Here is a 19,440-nt window from a genome sequence, read left to right as displayed (position 1 = left end):
TTATAACACCGTCAAATACTCGTACAGGTTCATAAAAACTGTAACATGGCTTTTAACTGCGTAATAAGATCCTTAGACGTAAATCACGTGGTTTCACGTGTCTGCGGAGGTTACCATTGGTCTAGTCCTTCCACTCTCAATAGACTACGACGTCCCAAGTCGTTTTGCAATTTTTCATGGCCTTATAACTTCGTGAAATAATCGTACAGCTCTATAAAGACTGTAACATGGCTTTTAACCGCGTAATAAAGGCCTTACACATAAATCACGTGGTTCCACCTGTCTCCACATTTTACCATTGGTCTAGTCGTTTAACCCTCAATGGACTACGAGGTCTTAAGTCGTTTTCCATATATAACCGCCAACTACATGTACCCGTCTCTAAAGGATGTTTTATGACCTTTCGCTGCCTAATAATGGCCTTACATGTAATTCACGTGACTGCACGTGTCTGCGGATTTTACCATTGGTGTAGTCCTTCCACTCTCAATGGGCTACGACGTCCCAAGTTGTTTTGCAATGCTCCATAGCCCTAAAACACCGTCAAGTACTCGTAGAGGTTCATAAACACTGTAACATGGCTTTTAACCGCGTAATAAGAGCCTTAGACGTAAATAACGGGGTTTCACGTGTCTGCCGAGGTTACCATTGGTCTAGTCCTTCCACTCTTACTCAACGATGACATCCCAAGTCTTTTTGCAATGCTTCATGGCCTTATAACTTCGTGAAATATTCGTACAGGTCTAAAAAGACTGTAACATGGCTGTTAACCGCGTAATAAGAGCCTTAGACGTAAATCACGTTGTTTCACGTGTCTGCGGAAGTTACCATTGGTCTAGTCCTTCCACTGTCAATGGACTACGACGTCCCAAGTTGTTTTCCATTGCTCCATGGCCTCATAACTTCGTGAAATACTCGTACAGGTCTAAAAAGGCTGTAATATGACTTTTAACCGCGTAATAAGAGCCTTAGACGTAAATAACGGGGCTTCACGTGTCTGCGGAGGTTAGCATTGGTCTAGTCCTTCCACTCTTACTCAACGATGACGTCCCAATTCGTTTTCCATTGCGCCATGGCCTTATAACTTCGTGAAATATTCGTACAGGTCTATAAAAGCTGTAATATGGTTTTTAACCGCGTTTTAAAGGCCTTACACGTAAATCACGTGACTGCACGTTCTCCCGAGGTTACCATTGGCGTAGTCCTTCCACTTTCAATGGACTACGACGTCCCAAGTCCTTTGCCTTTGCACAATGGCGTTATAACACCGTCAAAAATTCGTACAGGTCTATAAAAGCTGTAATATGGCTTTTAACCGCGTAATAAAAGCTTTACACGTAAATCACGTGGTTCCACGTGTGTGCAGAGGTTACCATTGGTCTAGTCCTTCCACTCTCAATGGACTACGACGTCCTAAGTCGTTTTCCAATGGCCTTAAAACTTCGTGAAATACTCGTACAGGTTCATAAAGACTGTAACATGGCTTTTAACCGCGTAATAAGAGCCTTAGACGTAAATCACGTGGTTTCACGTGTCTGCGGAGGTTACCATTGGTCTAGTCCTTCAACTCTTATTCGACTATGACGACTAATTGGTTTGCCATTGCACCATGGCGTTTTAACACCGCGAACTACATGCACCTGTCTCTAGAGGTTGTTTTATGACCTTTCGCTGCCTAATAAACGCCTTACATGTAATTCACGTGACTGCATGTGTCTGCGGAGGGAACCATTGGTGTAGTCCTTTCACTCTCAATGGACTACGACGTCCCATGTCGTTTTCCAATGCTCTATAGCGTTATAAGACCGTCAAACACTCGTACAGGTCTATAAAGACTTTAACATGGCTTTCAATCGCGTTTTAAAGGCCTTACACGTAAATCACGTGACTGCACGTTCTCCCGAGGTTACCATTGGCGTAGTCCTTCCACTCTCAATGGACTACGACGTCCCAAGTCCTTTGCCTTTGCACAATGGCGTTATAACACCGTCAAACACTCGTACAGGTCTATAAAAGCTGTAATATGGCTTTTAACCGCGTAATAAAAGCTTTACACGTAAATCACGTGATTCCACGTGTGTGCAGAGGTTACCATTGGTCTAGTCCTTCCACTCTCAATGGACTACGACGTCCTAAGTCGTTTTGCAATGGCCTTAAAACTTCGTGAAATGCTCGTACAAGTTCATAAAGACTGTAACATGGCTTTTAACCGCGTAATAAGAGCCTTAGACGTAAATCACGTGGTTTCACGTGTCTGCGGAGGTTACCATTGGTCTAGTCCTTCCACTCTCAATGGACTACGACGTCCCAAGTCGTTTTGCAATGCTACATGGCCTTATAACTTCGTGAAATAATCGTACAGGTCTATAAAGACTGTAACATGTCCTTTAACTGCATAATAAAGGCCTTACACGTAAATCACGTGGTTTCACCTGTCTCCACAGGTTACCATTGGTCTAGTCCTTCCACTCTCAATGGACTCCGACGTCTCAGGTCGTTTTTTACAATGCTCCATGGCCTTATAACACCGTCAAATACTCGTACAGGTTCATAAAGACTGTAACATGGCTTTTAACCGCGTAATAAGAGCCTTAGACGTAAATCACGTGGTTTCACGTGTCTGTGGAGGTAACCATTGGTCTAGTCCTTCCACTCTTACTCGACTACGACGTCCCAATTCGTTTTCCATTGCACCATGGCATTATATAACCGCCAACTACATGTACCCGTCTCTAAAGGATGTTTTATGACCTTTCGTTGCCTAATAATGGCCTTACATGTAATTCATGTGACTGCACGTGTCTGCAGATTTTACCATTGGTGTAGTCCTTCCACTCTCAATGGGCAACGGCGTCCCAAGTTGTTTTGCGATGCTCCATTGCCTTAAAACACCGTCAAGTACTCGTAGAGGTTCATAAAGACTGTAACATGGCTATTAACCGCGTAATAAGAGCCTTAGACGTAAGTCACGTGGTTTCACGTTTCTGCGGAAGTTACAATTGGTCTAGTCCTTCCACTCTCAATGGACTACGACGTCCCAAGTCGTTTTGCAATGCTCCATGACCTTACAACACCGTCAAATACTCGTACAGGTTCATAAAGACTGTAACATGGCCTTTAACTGCGTAATAAAGGCCTTACACGTAAATCACGTGGTTTCACGTGTCTGCGGAGGTTACCATTGGTCTAGTCCTTCAACTGTCACTCGACTATGACGTCCCAATTCGTTTTCCATTGCACCATCGCGTAATATAACCGCCAACTACATGTACCCGTCTCTAAAGGATGTTTTATGACCTTTCGCTGCCTAATAATGGCCTTACATGTAATTCACGTGACTGCACGTGTCTGCGGATTTTACCATTGGTCTAGTCCTTCCACTCTCAATGGACTACGACGTCATAAGTCGTTTTGCAATGGCCTTAAAACTTCGTGAAATACTCGTACAGGTTCATAAAGACTGTAACATGGCTTTTAACCGCGTAATAAGAGCCTTAGACGTAAATCACGTGGTTTCACGTGTCTGCGGAGGTTACCATTGGTCTAGTCCTTCCACTCTTATTCGACTATGACGACTAATTCGTTTGCCATTGCACCATGGCGTTTTAACACCGCCAACTACATGTACCTGTCTCTAGAGGTTGTTTTATGACCTTTCGCTGCCTAATAAACGCCTTACATGTAATTCACGTGACTGCATGTGTCTGCGGAGGGAACCATTGGTGTAGTCCTTTCACTCTCAATGGACTACGACGTCCCATGTCGTTTTCCAATGCTCTATAGTGTTATAAGACCGTCAAACACTCGTACAGGTCTATAAAGACTGTAACATGGCTTTCAATCGCGTTTTAAAGGCCTTACACGTAAATCACGTGACTGCACGTTCTCCCCAGGTTACCATTGGCGTAGTCCTTCCACTCTCAATGGACTACGACGTCCCAAATCCTTTGCCTTTGCACAATGGCGTTATAACACAGTCAAACACTCGTACAGGTCTATAAAAGCTGTAATATGGCTTTTAACTGCGTAATAAAAGCTTTACACGTAAATCACGTAGTTCCACGTGTTTGCGGAAGTTTCCATTGGTCTGTCCTTCCACTCTCAATGGAATACGACGTCCCAAGTCGTTTTGCAATGCTCCATGACCTTACAACACCGTCAAATACTCGTACAGGTTCATAAAGACTGTAACATAGCTTTTAACCGGGTAATAAGAGCCTTAGACGTAAATAACAGGGTTTCACGTGTCTGCAGAGGTTACCATTGGTCTAGTCCTTCCACTCTTACTCAACGATGACGTCCCAAGTCGTTTTGCAATGCTACATGGCCTTATAACTTCGTGAAATAATCGTACAGGTCTATAAAGACTGTAACATGGCCTTTAACTGCGTAATAAAGGCCTTACACGTAAATCACGGGGTTTCACGTGTCTGCGGAGGTTACCATTGGTCTAGTCCTTCCACTCTGACTCAACAATGACGTCCCAAGTCGTTTTGCATTGCACCATGGCGTTATATAACCGCCAACTACATGTACCCGTCTCTAAAGGATGTTTTATGACCTTTCGCTGCCTGATAATGGCCTTACATGTAATTCACGTGACTGCACGTGTCTGCGGATTTTACCATTGGTGTAGTCCTTCCACTCTCAATGGGCTACGACGTCCCAAGTTGTTTTGCAATGCTCCATTGCCTTAAAACACCGTCAAGTACTCGTACAGGTTCATAAAGACTGTAACATGGCTTTTAACCGCGTAATAAGAGCCTTAGACGTAAATCACGTGGTTTCACGTGTCTGCGGAGGTAACCATTGGTCTAGTCCTTCCACTCTTACTCGACTATGACGTCCCAATTCTTTTTCCATTGCACCATATCCTTATAACTTCGTGAAATATTCGTACAGGTCTATAAAAGCTGTAATATGGTTTTTAACCGCGTTTTAAAGGCCTTACACGTAAATCACGTGACTGCACGTTCTCCCGAGGTTACCATTGGCGTAGTCCTTCCACTCTCAATGGACTACGACGTTCCAAGTCCTTTGCCTTTGCACAATGGCGTTATAACACCGTCAAACACTCGTACAGGTCTATAAAAGCTGTAATATGGCTTTTAACCGCGTAATAAAAGCTTTACACGTAAATCACGTGGTTCCACGTGTGTGCAGAGGTTACCATTGGTCTAGTCCTTCAACTGTCACTCGACTATGACGTCCCAATTCGTTTTCCATTGCACCATAGCGTAATATAACCGCCAACTACACGTACCCGTCTCTAAAGGATGTTTTATGACCTTTCGCTGCCTAATAATGGCCTTACATGTAATTCACGTGACTGCACGTGTCTGCGGATTTTACCATTGGTCTAGTCCTTCCACTCTCAATGGACTACGACGTCATAAGTCGTTTTGCAATGGCCTTAAAACTTCGTGAAATATTCGTACAGGTTCATAAAGACTGTAACATGGCTTTTAACCGCGTAATAAGAGCCTTAGACGTAAATCACGTGGTTTCACGTGTCTGCGGAGGTTACCATTGGTCTAGTCCTTCCACTCTTATTCGACTATGACGACTAATTCGTTTGCCATTGCACCATGGCGTTTTAACACCGCCAACTACATGTACCTGTCTCTAGAGGTTGTTTTATGACCTTTCGCTGCCTAATAAACGCCTTACATGTAATTCACGTGACTGCATGTGTCTGCGGAGGGAACCATTGGTGTAGTCCTTTCACTCTCAATGGACTACGACGTCCCATGTCGTTTTCCAATGCTCTATAGTGTTATAAGACCGTCAAACACTCGTATAGGTCTATAAAAGCTTTAATATGGCTTTTAAATGCGTAATAAAAGCTTTACACGTAAATCACGTGGTTCCACGTGTCTGCAGAGGTTACCATTGGTCTAGTCCTTCCACTCTTACTCGACTATGACGTCCCAATTCTTTTTCCATTGCACCATGTCCTTATAACTTCGTGAAATACTCGTACAGGTCTATAAAGACTGTAACATGGCCTTTAACCGCGTAATAAAGGCCTTACACGTAAATCACGTGGTTTCACCTGTCTCCACAGGTTACCATTGGTCTAGACCTTCCACTCTCAATGGACTACGAGGTGTCAAGTCCTTTTCCATTGCTCCATGGCCTTATAATTTCGTGAAATACTCGTACAGGTTTATAAAGGCTGTAATATGTCTTTTAACCGCGTAATAAAGGCCTTACACGTACATTACGTAGTTCCACGTGACTGCGGAGGTTACCATTGGTCTAGCCCTTTCACTCTTATTTGACTATAACGCCTAATTCGTTTCCCATTACACCATGGCGTCCTAACACCGTCAACTACATGTTCAGGCCTGTAAAGACTGTAACATGGATATTAACTGCCTAACAGAGGCCTTACACATAAATCACGTTGTTCCACCTGTCTCCACAAGTTACCATTGGTCTAGTCCTTTAACTCTCAAAGGACTATGATGACTCAGGTTGTTTTCCAAGGCTCCATGCCCTTATAACACCGTCAAAAACTCGTACGGGACTATAAAGACTGTAACATGGCTTTTAACTACGTAATAAAGGCCTTTCACGTAAATCACGTGGTTCCACCTGTCTCCACAGGTTACCATTGGTCTAGTCCTTCCACTCTCAATGGACTCCGACGTCTCAAGTTGTTTTCCATTGCTCCATGGCCTTATAACTTCGTAAAATACTCGTACAGGTTCATAAAGACTGTAACATGGCTTTTAACCGCGTAATAAGAGCCTTAGACGTAAATCACGTGGTTTCACGTGTCTGGGGAGGTTACCATTGGTCTACTCCTTCCACTCTTACTCAACGATGACGTCCCAATTCGTTTTCCATTGCGCCATGGCCTTATAACTTCGTGAAATACACGTACATGTCTATGAAGGCTGTAACATGGCTTTTAACTGCGTAATAAAGGCCTTTCACGTAAATCACGTGGTTCCACCTGTCTCCACAGGTTACCATTGGTCTAGTCCTTCCACTCTCAATGGACTCCGACGTCTCAAGTTGTTTTCCATTGCTCCATGGCCTTATAACTTCGTAAAATACTCGTACAGTTTCATAAAGACTGTAACATGGCTTTTAACCGCGTAATAAGAGCCTTAGACGTAAATCACGTGGTTTCACGTGTCTGGGGAGGTTACCATTGGTCTACTCCTTCCACTCTTACTCAACGATGACGTCCCAATTCGTTTTCCATTGCGCCATGGCCTTATAACTTCGTGAAATACACGTACATGTCTATAAAGGCTGTAACATGGCTTTTAACTGCGTAATAAAGGCCTTTCACGTAAATCACGTGGTTCCACCTGTCTCCACAGGTTACCATTGGTCTAGTCCTTCTTCTCTCAATGGACTCCGACGTCCCAAGTCCTTTGCCTTTCCACAATGGCGTTATAACACCGTCAAACACTCGTACAGGTTCATAAAAGCTGTAATATGGCCTTTAACCGCGTAATAAAAGCTTTACACGTAAATCACGTGGTTCCACGTGTCTGCAGAGGTTACCATTAGTCTAGTCCTTCCATTCTCAATGGACTACGACGTCTTAAGTCGTGTTGCAGTGGCTTTATAACTTCGTGAAATACTCGTACAGGTCTATAAAGACTGTAACATGGCCTTTAACCGCGTAATAAAGGCCTTACACGTAAATCACGTGGTTTCACCTGTCTCCACAGGTTACCATTGGTCTAGTCCTTCCACTCTCAATGGACTACGACGTCCCAAGTCGTTTTCCATTGCTCCATGGCCTTATAACTTCGTGAAATACTCGTACAGGTCTATAAAGGCTGTAATATGTCTTTTAACCGCGTAATAAAGGCCTTACACGTAAATTACGTGGTTCCACGTGACTACGGAGGTTACCATTGGTCTAGCCTTTTTACTCTTATTCGACTATAACGCATAATTCGTTTGCCATTACACCATGGCGTTATAAAACAGTCAACTACATGTTTAGGGCTATAAAGACTGTAACATGGCTATTAACTGCCTAATAAAGGCCTTACACGTAAATCACGTTGTTCCACCTGTCTCTACATGTTACCATTGGTCTAGTCCGTCCACTCTCAAAGGACTATAATGACTCAGGTTGTTTTCAAATGCTCCATGCCCTTATAACACCGTCAAAAACTCGTACGGGACAATAAAGACTGTAACATGGCTTTTAACTGCGTAATAAAGGCCTTTCACGTAAATCACGTGGTTCCACCTGTCTCCACAGGTTACCATTGGTCTAGTCCTTCCACTCTTAATGGACTCCGACGTCTCAAGTTGTTTTCCATTGCTCCATGGCCTTATAACTTCGTAAAATACTCGTACAGGTTCATAAAGACGGTAACATGGCTTTTAACCGCGTAATAAGAGCCTTAGACGTAAATCACGTGGTTTCACGTGTCTGGGGAGGTTACCATTGGTCTACTCCTTCCACTCTTACTCAACGATGACGTCCCAATTCGTTTTCCATTGCGCCATGGCCTTATAACTTCGTGAAATACACGTACATGTCTATAAAGGCTGTAACATGGCTTTTAACTGCGTAATAAAGGCCTTTCACGTAAATCACGTGGTTCCACCTGTCTCCACAGGTTACCATTGGTCTAGTCCTTCCACTCTCAATGGACTCCGACGTCTCAAGTTGTTTTCCATTGCTCCATGGCCTTATAACTTCGTAAAATACTCGTACAGTTTCATAAAGACTGTAACATGGCTTTTAACCGCGTAATAAGAGCCTTAGACGTAAATCACGTTGTTTGACATGTCTGCGGAAGTTACCATTGGTCTAGTCCTTCCACTCTCAATGGACTACGACGTCCCAAGTTGTTTTCCATTGCTCTATGGCCTCAAAACTTCGTCAAACACTCGTACAGGTCTATAAAAGCTGTAATATGGCCTTTAACCGCGTAATAAAAGCTTTACACGTAAATTACGTGGTTCCACGTGTCTGCAGAGGTTACCATTGGTCTAGTCCTTCCATTCTCAATGGACTACGAAGTCCTAAGTCGTTTTGCAATGGCCTTATAACTTCGTAAAATACTCGTACAGGTTCATAAAGACTGTAACATGGCTTTTTACCGCGTAATAAGAGCCTTAGACTTAAATCACGTGGTTTCACCTGTCTGCGGAGGTTACCATTGGTCTAGTCCTTCCACTCTTACTCGACTATGACGTCCCAATTCTTTTTCCATTGCACCATGTCCTTATAACTTCGTGAAATACTCGTACAGGTCTATAAAGACTGTAACATGGCCTTTAACCGCGTAGTAAAGGCCTTACACGTAAATGACGTGGTTTCAGCTGTCTCCACAGGTTACCATTGGTCTAGACCTTCCACTCTCAATTGACTACGAGGTGTCAAGTCGTTTTCCATTCCTCCATGGCCTTATAACTTCGTGAAATACTCGACAGGTTTATAAAGGCTGTAATAGGTCTTTTAACCGCGTAATAAAGGCCTTACACGTAAATTACGTGGTTCCACGTGACTGCAGAGGTTACCATTGGTCTAGTCCTTCCACTCTTATTCGACTATGACGACTAATTTGTTTGCCATTGCACCATGGCGTTATAACACAGCCAACTACATGTACCTGTCTCTAGAGGTTGTTTTATGACCTTTCGCTGCCTAATAAACGCCTTCCATGTAATTCACGTGACTGCATGTGTCTGCGGATTTTACCATTGGTGTAGTCCTTCCACTCTCAATGGACTACGACGTCCTAAGTCGTTTTGCAATTGCCTTATAACTTCATGAAATACTCGTACAGGTTCATAAAGACTGTAACATGGCTTTTAACCGCGTAATAAGAGCCTTAGACGTAAATCACGTGGTTTCACGTGTCTGCGGAGGTTACCATTGGTCTAGTCCTTCCACTCTCAATGGACTCCGACGTCTCAAGTTGTTTTCCATTGCTCCATGGCATTATAACTTCGTAAAATACTCGTACAGTTTCATAAAGACTGTAACATGGCTTTTAACCGCGTAATAAGAGCCTTAGACGTAAATCACGTTGTTTCACATGTCTGCGGAAGTTACCATTGGTCTAGTCCTTCCACTCTCAATGGACTACGACGTCCCAAGTTGTTTTCCATTGCTCCATGGCCTCAAAACTTCGTGAAATACTCGTACAGGTCTATAAAGGCTGTAATATGGCTTTTAACCGCGTAATAAGAGCCTTAGACGTAAATAACGTGGCTTCACGTGTCTGCCGAGGTTAGCATTGGTGTAGTCCTTCCACTCTTACTCAACGATGACGTCCCAATTCGTTTGCCATTGCACCATGGCGTTATAACACAGCCAACTACATGTACCTGTCTCTAGAGGTTGTTTTATGACCTTTCGCTGCCTTATAAACGCCTTCCATGTAATTCACGTGACTGCATGTGTCTGCGGAGGGAACCATTGGTGTAGTCCTTTCACTCTCAATGGACTACGACGTCCCAAGCCGGTTTCCAATGCTCCATAGCGTCATAAGACCGTCAAACACTCGTACAGGTCTATAAAGACTGTAACATGGCTTCCAATCGCGTTTTAAAGGCCTTACACGGAAATCACGTGACTGCACGTTCTCCCGAGGTTACCATTGGCGTAGTCCTTCCACTCTCAATGGACTACGAGGTGTCAAGTCCTTTTCCATTGCTCCATGGCCTTATAATTTCGTGAAATACTCGTACAGGTTTATAAAGGCTGTAATATGTCTTTTAACCGCGTAATAAAGGCCTTACACGTAAATTACGTAGTTCCACTTGACTGCGGAGGTTACCATTGATCTAGCCCTTTCACTCTTATTTGACTATAACGCCTAATTCGTTTCCCATTACACCATGGCGTCATAACACCGTCAACTACGTGTTCAGGCCTATAAAGACTGTAACATGGATATTAACTGCCTAACAAAGGCCTTACACGTAAATCACGTTGTTCCACCTGTCTCCACAAGTTACCATTGGTCTAGTCCTTTAACTCTCAAAGGACTATGATGACTCAGGTTGTTTTCCAAGGCTCCATGCCCTTATAACACCGTCAAAAACTCGTACGGGACTATAAAGATTGTAACATGGCTTTTAACTGCGTAATAAAGGCCTTTCACGTAAATCACGTGGTTCCACCTGTCTCCACAGGTTACCATTGGTCTAGTCCTTCCTCTCTCAATGGACTCCGACGTCCCAAGTCCTTTGCCTTTCCACAATGGCGTTATAACACCGTCAAACACTCGTACAGGTCTATAAAAGCTGTAATATGGCTTTTAACCGCGTAATAAAAGCTTTACACGTAAATCACGTGGTTCCACGTGTCTGCAGAGGTTACCATTAGTCTAGTCCTTCCATTCTCAATGGACTACGACGTCCTAAGTCGTGTTGCAGTGGCCTTATAACTTCGTAAAATACTCGTACAGGTTCATAAAGACTGTAACATGGCTTTTTACCGCGTAATAAGAGCCTTAGACTTAAATCACGTGGTTTCACCTGTCTGCGGAGATTACAATTGGTCTAGTCCTTCCACTCTCACTCGACTATGACGTCCCAATTCTTTTTCCATTGCACCATGTCCTTATAACTTCGTGAAATACTCGTACAGGTCTATAAAGGCTGTAATATGGCTTTTAACCGCGTAATAAGAGCCTTAGACGTAAATAACGTGGCTTCACGTGTCTGCGGAGGTTAGCATTGGTGTAGTCCTTCCACTCTTACTCAACGATGACGTCCCAATTCGTTTGCCATTGCACCATGGCGTTATAACACAGCCAACTACATGTACCTGTCTCTAGAGGTTGTTTTATGACCTTTCGCTGCCTTATAAACGCCTTCCATGTAATTCACGTGACTGCATGTGTCTGCGGAGGGAACCATTGGTGTAGTCCTTTCACTCTCAATGGACTACGACGTCCCAAGCCGGTTTCCAATGCTCCATAGCGTTATAAGACCGTCAAACACTCGTACAGGTCTATAAAGACTGTAACATGGCTTCCAATCGCGTTTTAAAGGCCTTACACGGAAATCACGTGACTGCACGTTCTCCCGAGGTTACCATTGGCGTAGTCCTTCCACTCTCAATGGACTACGAGGTGTCAAGTCCTTTTCCATTGCTCCATGGCCTTATAATTTCGTGAAATACTCGTACAGGTTTATAAAGGCTGTAATATGTCTTTTAACCGCGTAATAAAGGCCTTACACGTAAATTACGTAGTTCCACGTGACTGCAGAGGTTACCATTGATCTAGCCCTTTCACTCTTATTTGACTATAACGCCTAATTCGTTTCCCATTACACCATGGCGTCATAACACCGTCAACTACGTGTTCAGGCCTATAAAGACTGTAACATGGATATTAACTGCCTAACAAAGGCCTTACACGTAAATCACGTTGTTCCACCTGTCTCCACAAGTTACCATTGGTCTAGTCCTTTAACTCTCAAAGGACTATGATGACTCAGGTTGTTTTCCAAGGCTCCATGCCCTTATAACACCGTCAAAAACTCGTACGGGACTATAAAGATTGTAACATGGCTTTTAACTGCGTAATAAAGGCCTTTCACGTAAATCACGTGGTTCCACCTGTCTCCACAGGTTACCATTGGTCTAGTCCTTCCTCTCTCAATGGACTCCGACGTCCCAAGTCCTTTGCCTTTCCACAATGGCGTTATAACACCGTCAAACACTCGTACAGGTCTATAAAAGCTGTAATATGGCCTTTAACCGCGTAATAAAAGCTTTACACGTAAATCACGTGGTTCCACGTGTCTGCAGAGGTTACCATTAGTCTAGTCCTTCCATTCTCAATGGACTACGACGTCCTAAGTCGTGTTGCAGTGGCCTTATAACTTCGTAAAATACTCGTACAGGTTCATAAAGACTGTAACATGGCTTTTTACCGCGTAATAAGAGCCTTAGACTTAAATCACGTGGTTTCACCTGTCTGCGGAGATTACAATTGGTCTAGTCCTTCCACTCTCACTCGACTATGACGTCCCAATTCTTTTTCCATTGCACCATGTCCTTATAACTTCGTGAAATACTCGTACAGGTCTATAAAGACTGTAACATGGCCTTTAACTGCGTAATAAAGACCTTTCACGTAAATCACGTGGTTCCACCTGTCTCCACAGGTTACCATTGGTCTAGTCCTTCCACTCTCAATGGACTCCGACGTCTCAAGTTGTTTTCCATTGCTCCATGGCCTTATAACTTCGTAAAATACTCTTACAGGTTCATAAAGACTGTAACATGGCTTTTAACCGCGTAATAAGAGCCTTAGACGTAAATCACGTGGTTTCACGTGTCTGGGGAGGTTACCATTGGTCTACTCCTTCCACTCTTACTCAACGATGACGTCCCAATTCGTTTTCCATTGCGCCATGGCCTTATAACTTCGTGAAATACACGTACATGTCTATAAAGGCTGTAACATGGCTTTTAACTGCGTAATAAAGGCCTTTTACGTAAATCACGTGGTTCCACCTGTCTCCACAGGTTACCATTGGTCTAGTCCTTCCACTCTCAATGGACTCCGACGTCTCAAGTTGTTTTCCATTGCTCCATGGCCTTATAACTTCGTAAAATACTCGTACAGTTTCATAAAGACTGTAACATGGCTTTTAACCGCGTAATAAGAGCCTTAGACGTAAATCACGTTGTTTCACATGTCTGCGGAAGTTACCATTGGTCTAGTCCTTCCACTCTCAATGGACTACGACGTCCCAAGTTGTTTTTCATTGCTCTATGGCCTCAAAACTTCGTCAAACACTCGTACAGGTCTATAAAAGCTGTAATATGGCCTTTAACCGCGTAATAAAAGCTTTACACGTAAATTACGTGGTTCCACGTGTCTGCAGAGGTTACCATTGGTCTAGTCCTTCCATTCTCAATGGACTACGACGTCCTAAGTCGTTTTGCAATGGCCTTATAACTTCGTAAAATACTCGTACAGGTTCATAAAGACTGTAACATGGCTTTTTACCGCGTAATAAGAGCCTTAGACTTAAATCACGTGGTTTCACCTGTCTGCGGAGGTTACCATTGGTCTAGTCCTTCCACTCTTACTCGACTATGACGTCCCAATTCTTTTTCCATTGCACCATGTCCTTATAACTTCGTGAAATACTCGTACAGGTCTATAAAGACTGTAACATGGCCTTTAACCGCGTAGTAAAGGCCTTACACGTAAATCACGTGGTTTCAGCTGTCTCCACAGGTTACCATTGGTCTAGACCTTCCACTCTCAATGGACTACGAGGTGTCAAGTCGTTTTCCATTCCTCCATGGCCTTATAACTTCGTGAAATACTCGACAGGTCTATAAAGGCTGTAATAGGTCTTTTAACCGCGTAATAAAGGCCTTACACGTAAATTACGTGGTTCCACGTGACTGCGGAGGTTACCATTGGTCTAGTCCTTCCACTCTTATTCGACTATGACGACTAATTTGTTTGCCATTGCACCATGGCGTTATAATACAGCCAACTACATGTACCTGTCTCTAGAGGTTGTTTTATGACCTTTCGCTGCCTAATAAACGCCTTCCATGTAATTCACGTGACTGCATGTGTCTGCGGATTTTACCATTGGTGTAGTCCTTCCACTCTCAATGGACTACGACGTCCTAAGTCGTTTTGCAATTGCCTTATAACTTCATGAAATACTCGTACAGGTTCATAAAGACTATAACATGGCTTTTAACCGCGTAATAAGAGCCTTAGACGTAAATCACGTGGTTTCACGTGTCTGCAGATGTTACCATTGGTCTAGTCCTTCCACTCTTACTCGACTATGACGTCCCAATTCTTTTTCCATTGCACCATGTCCTTATAACTTCGTGAAATACTCGTACAGGTCTATAAAGACTGTAACATGGCCTTTAACCGCGTAATAAAGGCCTTACACGTAAATCACGTGGTTTCACCTGTCTCCACAGGTTACCATTGGTCTAGACCTTCCATTCTCAATGGACTACGAGGTGTCAAGTTCTTTTCCATTAATCCATGGCCTTATAATTTCGTGAAATACTCGTACAGGTTTATAAAGGCTGTAATATGTCTTTTAACCGCGTAATAAAGGCCTTACACGTAAATTACGTAGTTCCACGTGACTACGGAGGTTACCATTGGTCTAGCCCTTTCACTCTTATTTGACTATAACGCCTAATTCGTTTCCCATTACACCATGGCGTCATAACACCGTCAACTACATGTTCAGGCCTATAAAGACTGTAACATGGATATTAACTGCCTAACAAAGGCCTTACACGTAAATTGAAGTTGTTCCACCTGTCTCCACAAGTTACCATTGGTCTAGTCCTTTAACTCTCAAAGGACTATGATGACTCAGGTTGTTTTCCAAGGCTCCATGCCCTTATAACACCGTCAAAAACTCGTACGGGTCTATAAAGACTGTAACATGGCTTTTAACTGCGTAATAAAGGCCTTTCACGTAAATCACGTGGTTCCACCTGTCTCCACAGGTTACCATTGGTCTAGTCCTTCCACTCTCAATGGACTCCGACGTCTCAAGTTGTTTTCCATTGCTCCATGGCCTTATAACTTCGTAAAATACTCGTACAGGTTCATAAAGACTGTAACATGGCTTTTAACCGCGTAATAAGAGCCTTAGACGTAAATCACGTGGTTTCACGTGTCTGGGGAGGTTACCATTGGTCTACTCCTTCCACTCTTACTCAACGATGACGTCCCAATTCGTTTTCCATTGCGCCATGGCCTTATAACTTCGTGAAATACACGTACATGTCTATAAAGGCTGTAACATGGCTTTTAACTGCGTAATAAAGGCCTTTCACGTAAATCACGTGGTTCCACCTGTCTCCACAGGTTACCATTGGTCTAGTCCTTCCACTCTCAATGGACTCCGACGTCTCAAGTTGTTTTCCATTGCTCCATGGCCTTATAACTTCGTAAAATACTCGTACAGTTTCATAAAGACTGTAACATGGCTTTTAACCGCGTAATAAGAGCCTTAGACGTAAATCACGTTGTTTCACATGTCTGCGGAAGTTACCATTGGTCTAGTCCTTCCACTCTCAATGGACTACGACGTCCCAAGTTGTTTTCCATTGCTCCATGGCCTCAAAACTTCGTGAAATACTCGTACAGGTCTATAAAGGCTGTAATATAGCTTTTAACTGCGTAATAAGAGCCTTAGACGTAAATAACGTGGCTTCACGTGTCTGCGGAGGTTAGCATTGGTGTAGTCCTTCCACTCTTACTCAACGATGACGTCCCAATTCGTTTTCCGTTGCGCCATGGCCTTGTAACTTCGTGAAATATTCGTACAGGTCTATAAAAGCTGTAATATGGCTTTTAACCGCGTAATAAAAGCTTTACACGTAAATCACGTGGTTCCACGTGTCTGCAGAGGTTACCATTGGTCTAGTCCTTCCACTCTTATTCGACTATGACGACTAATTCGTTTGCCATTGCACCACGGCGTTATAACACCCCCAACTACACCGTCAATGTACCCGTCTCTAGAGGTTGTTTTATGACCTTTCGCTGCCTAATAATGGCCTTACATGTAATTCACGTGACTGCACGTGTCTGCAGATTTTACCATTGGTGTAGTCCTTCCACTCTCAATGGGCTACGACGTCCCAAGTCGTTTTGCAATGCTCCATTGCCTTAAAACACCGTAAAGTACTCGTAGAGGTTCATAAAGACTGTAACATGGCTTTTAACCGCGTAATAAGAGCCTTAGACGTAAATCACGTAGTTTCACGTGTCTGCGGAGGTTACCATTGGTCTAGTCCTTCCACTCTTACTCGACTATGACGTCCCAATTCTTTTTCCATTGCACCATGTCCTTATAACTTCGTGAAATACTCGTACAGGTCTATAAAGACTGTAACATGGCCTTTAACCGCGTAATAAAGGCCTTACACGTAAATCACGTGGTTTCACCTGTCTCCACAGGTTACCATTGGTCTAGACCTTCCACTCTCAATGGACTACGAGGTGTCAAGTCGTTTTCCATTGCTCCATGGCCTTATAACTTCGTAAAATACTCGTACAGGTTCATAAAGACTGTAACATGGCTTTTAACCGCGTAATAAGAGCCTTAGACGTAAATCACGTGGTTTCACGTGTCTGGGGAGGTTACCATTGGTCTAGTCCTTCCACTCTTCTCGACTATGACGTCCCAATTCTTTTTCCATTGCGCCATGGCCTTTTAACTTCGTGAAATACACGTACAGGTCTATAAAGGCTGTAATATTGCTTTTAACCGTGTAATAAAGGCCTTACACGTAAATTACGTGGTTCCACGTGACTGCGGAGGCTACCATTGGTCTAGTCCTTCCACTCTTATTCGACTATGACGACTAATTCGTTTGCCATTGCACCATGGCGTTATAACCCCGCCAACTACATGTACCCGTCTCTAGAGGTTGTTTTATGACCTTTCGCTGCCTAATAATGGCCTTACATGTAATTCACGTGACTGCACGTGTCTGCGGATTTTACCATTGGTGTAGACCTTCCACTCTCAATGGGCTACGACGTCCCAAGTCGTTTTGCAATGCTCCATTGCCTTAAAACACCGTGAAGTACTCGTAGAGGTTCATAACGACTGTAACATGGCTTTTAACCGCGTAATAAGAGCCTTAGACGTAAATCACGTGGTTTCACGTGTCTGCAGAGGTTACCATTGGTCTAGTCTTTCCACTCTCAATGGACTACGACGTCTCAAGTCGTTTTCCATTGTTCCATGGCCTTATAACTTCGTGAAATACTCGTACAGGTCTATAAAGGCTGTAAAATGGCTTTTAACCGCGTAATAAGAGCCTTAGACGTAAATAACGGGGTTTCACGTGTCTGCGGAGGTTGCCATTGGTCCAGTCCTTCCACTCTTACTCAACGATGACGTCCCAATTCGTTTTCCATTGCTCCATGGCCTTATAACTTCCTGAAATACACGTACAGGTCTATAAAGGCTGTAAAATGGCTTTTAACCGCGTAATAAAGGCCTTACACGTAAATCACGTGGTTCCACGTGACTGTGGAGGTTACCATTGGTCTAGTCCTTCCACTCTTATTCGACTATGACGACTAATTCGTTTGCCATTGCACCATGGCGTTATAACACCGCCAACTACATGTACCCGTCTCTAGAGGTTGTTTTATGACCTTTCGCTGCCTAATAAACGCCTTACATGTAATCCACGTGACTGCATGTGTCTGCGGAGGGAACCATTGGTGTAGTCCTTCCACTCTCAATGGACTACGACGTCCCAAGTCGTTTTCCAATGCTCCATAGCGTTATAAGACTGTCAAACACTCGTACAGCTCTATAAAGACTGTAACATGGCTTTCAATCGCGTTTTAAAAGCCTTACACGTAAATCACGTGACTGCACGTTCAGCCGAGGTTACCATTGGCGTAGTCCATCCACTCTCAATGGACTACGACGTCCCAAGTCCTTTATCTTTGCACAATGGCGTTATAACACCGTCAAATAGTCGTACAGTTCTATAAAGACTGTAACATGGCTTTTAACCGCGTAATAAAAGCCTTACACGTAAATCACGTGGTTCCACGTGTCTGCAGAGGTTACCATTGATCTAGTCCTTCCACTCTTAATGGACTACGACGTCCTAAGTCGTTTTGCAATGCTGCATGGCGTTATAACACCGTCAACTACATATGCAGGCCTATAGAGGCTGTAAAATGGCTTTTAACCGCGTAATAAGAGCCTTAGACGTAAATCACGTGGTATCACGTGTCTGCGGAGGGTACCATTGGTCTAGTGCTTCCACTCTTACTCGACTATGACGTCCTAATTCGTTTTCCATTGCACCACGGCCTTATAACTTCGTAAAATACTCGTACAGGTCTATAAAGACTGTAACATGGCTGTGGTTCCACCTGTCTCCACAGTTTACCATTTGTCTAGTCCTTCAACCCTCAATGGACTACGAGGTCTCAAGTCGTTTTCCATTGCTCCATGGCCTTATAACTTCGTGAAATACTCGTACAGGTCTATAAAGGCTGCAATATGGCTTTTAACCGTGTAATAAAGGCCTTACACGTAAGTTACGTGGTTCCACGTGACTGCGGAGGTTACCATTGGTCTAGCCCTTCCACTCTTATTTGACTATGATGCCTAATTCGTTTGCCATTGCACCATGGCGTTATAACACCGCCGAGTTCATGTACTCGTAGAGATAGGAAAATGCCGATGTTAGTGCAATCATGTCAAATCATAGATCATATCCGTTAAATCAACGTAAAAAGGTCCATAGAATCCCTTAGCACTTTACCATTTTACGTCAAATAAGCGGGCATATCCGTTAAATCAACGATAGAAGAGACACAAACCCCCCAATACCCGCCGTGTACCTCCGGGCCCCAACCCCCCATTATTGTGATCGGATTCAACCCTGTCTATAATGGCCTCTAGCGTACGTGGTAATACCATCAA

Source organism: Hydractinia symbiolongicarpus, chromosome 10 (assembly GCF_029227915.1).
Source record: "Hydractinia symbiolongicarpus strain clone_291-10 chromosome 10, HSymV2.1, whole genome shotgun sequence".
In the NCBI taxonomy this organism is placed as follows: Eukaryota; Metazoa; Cnidaria; class Hydrozoa; order Anthoathecata; family Hydractiniidae; genus Hydractinia; species Hydractinia symbiolongicarpus.
Note: the sequence above shows the minus strand (reverse complement) of the source record.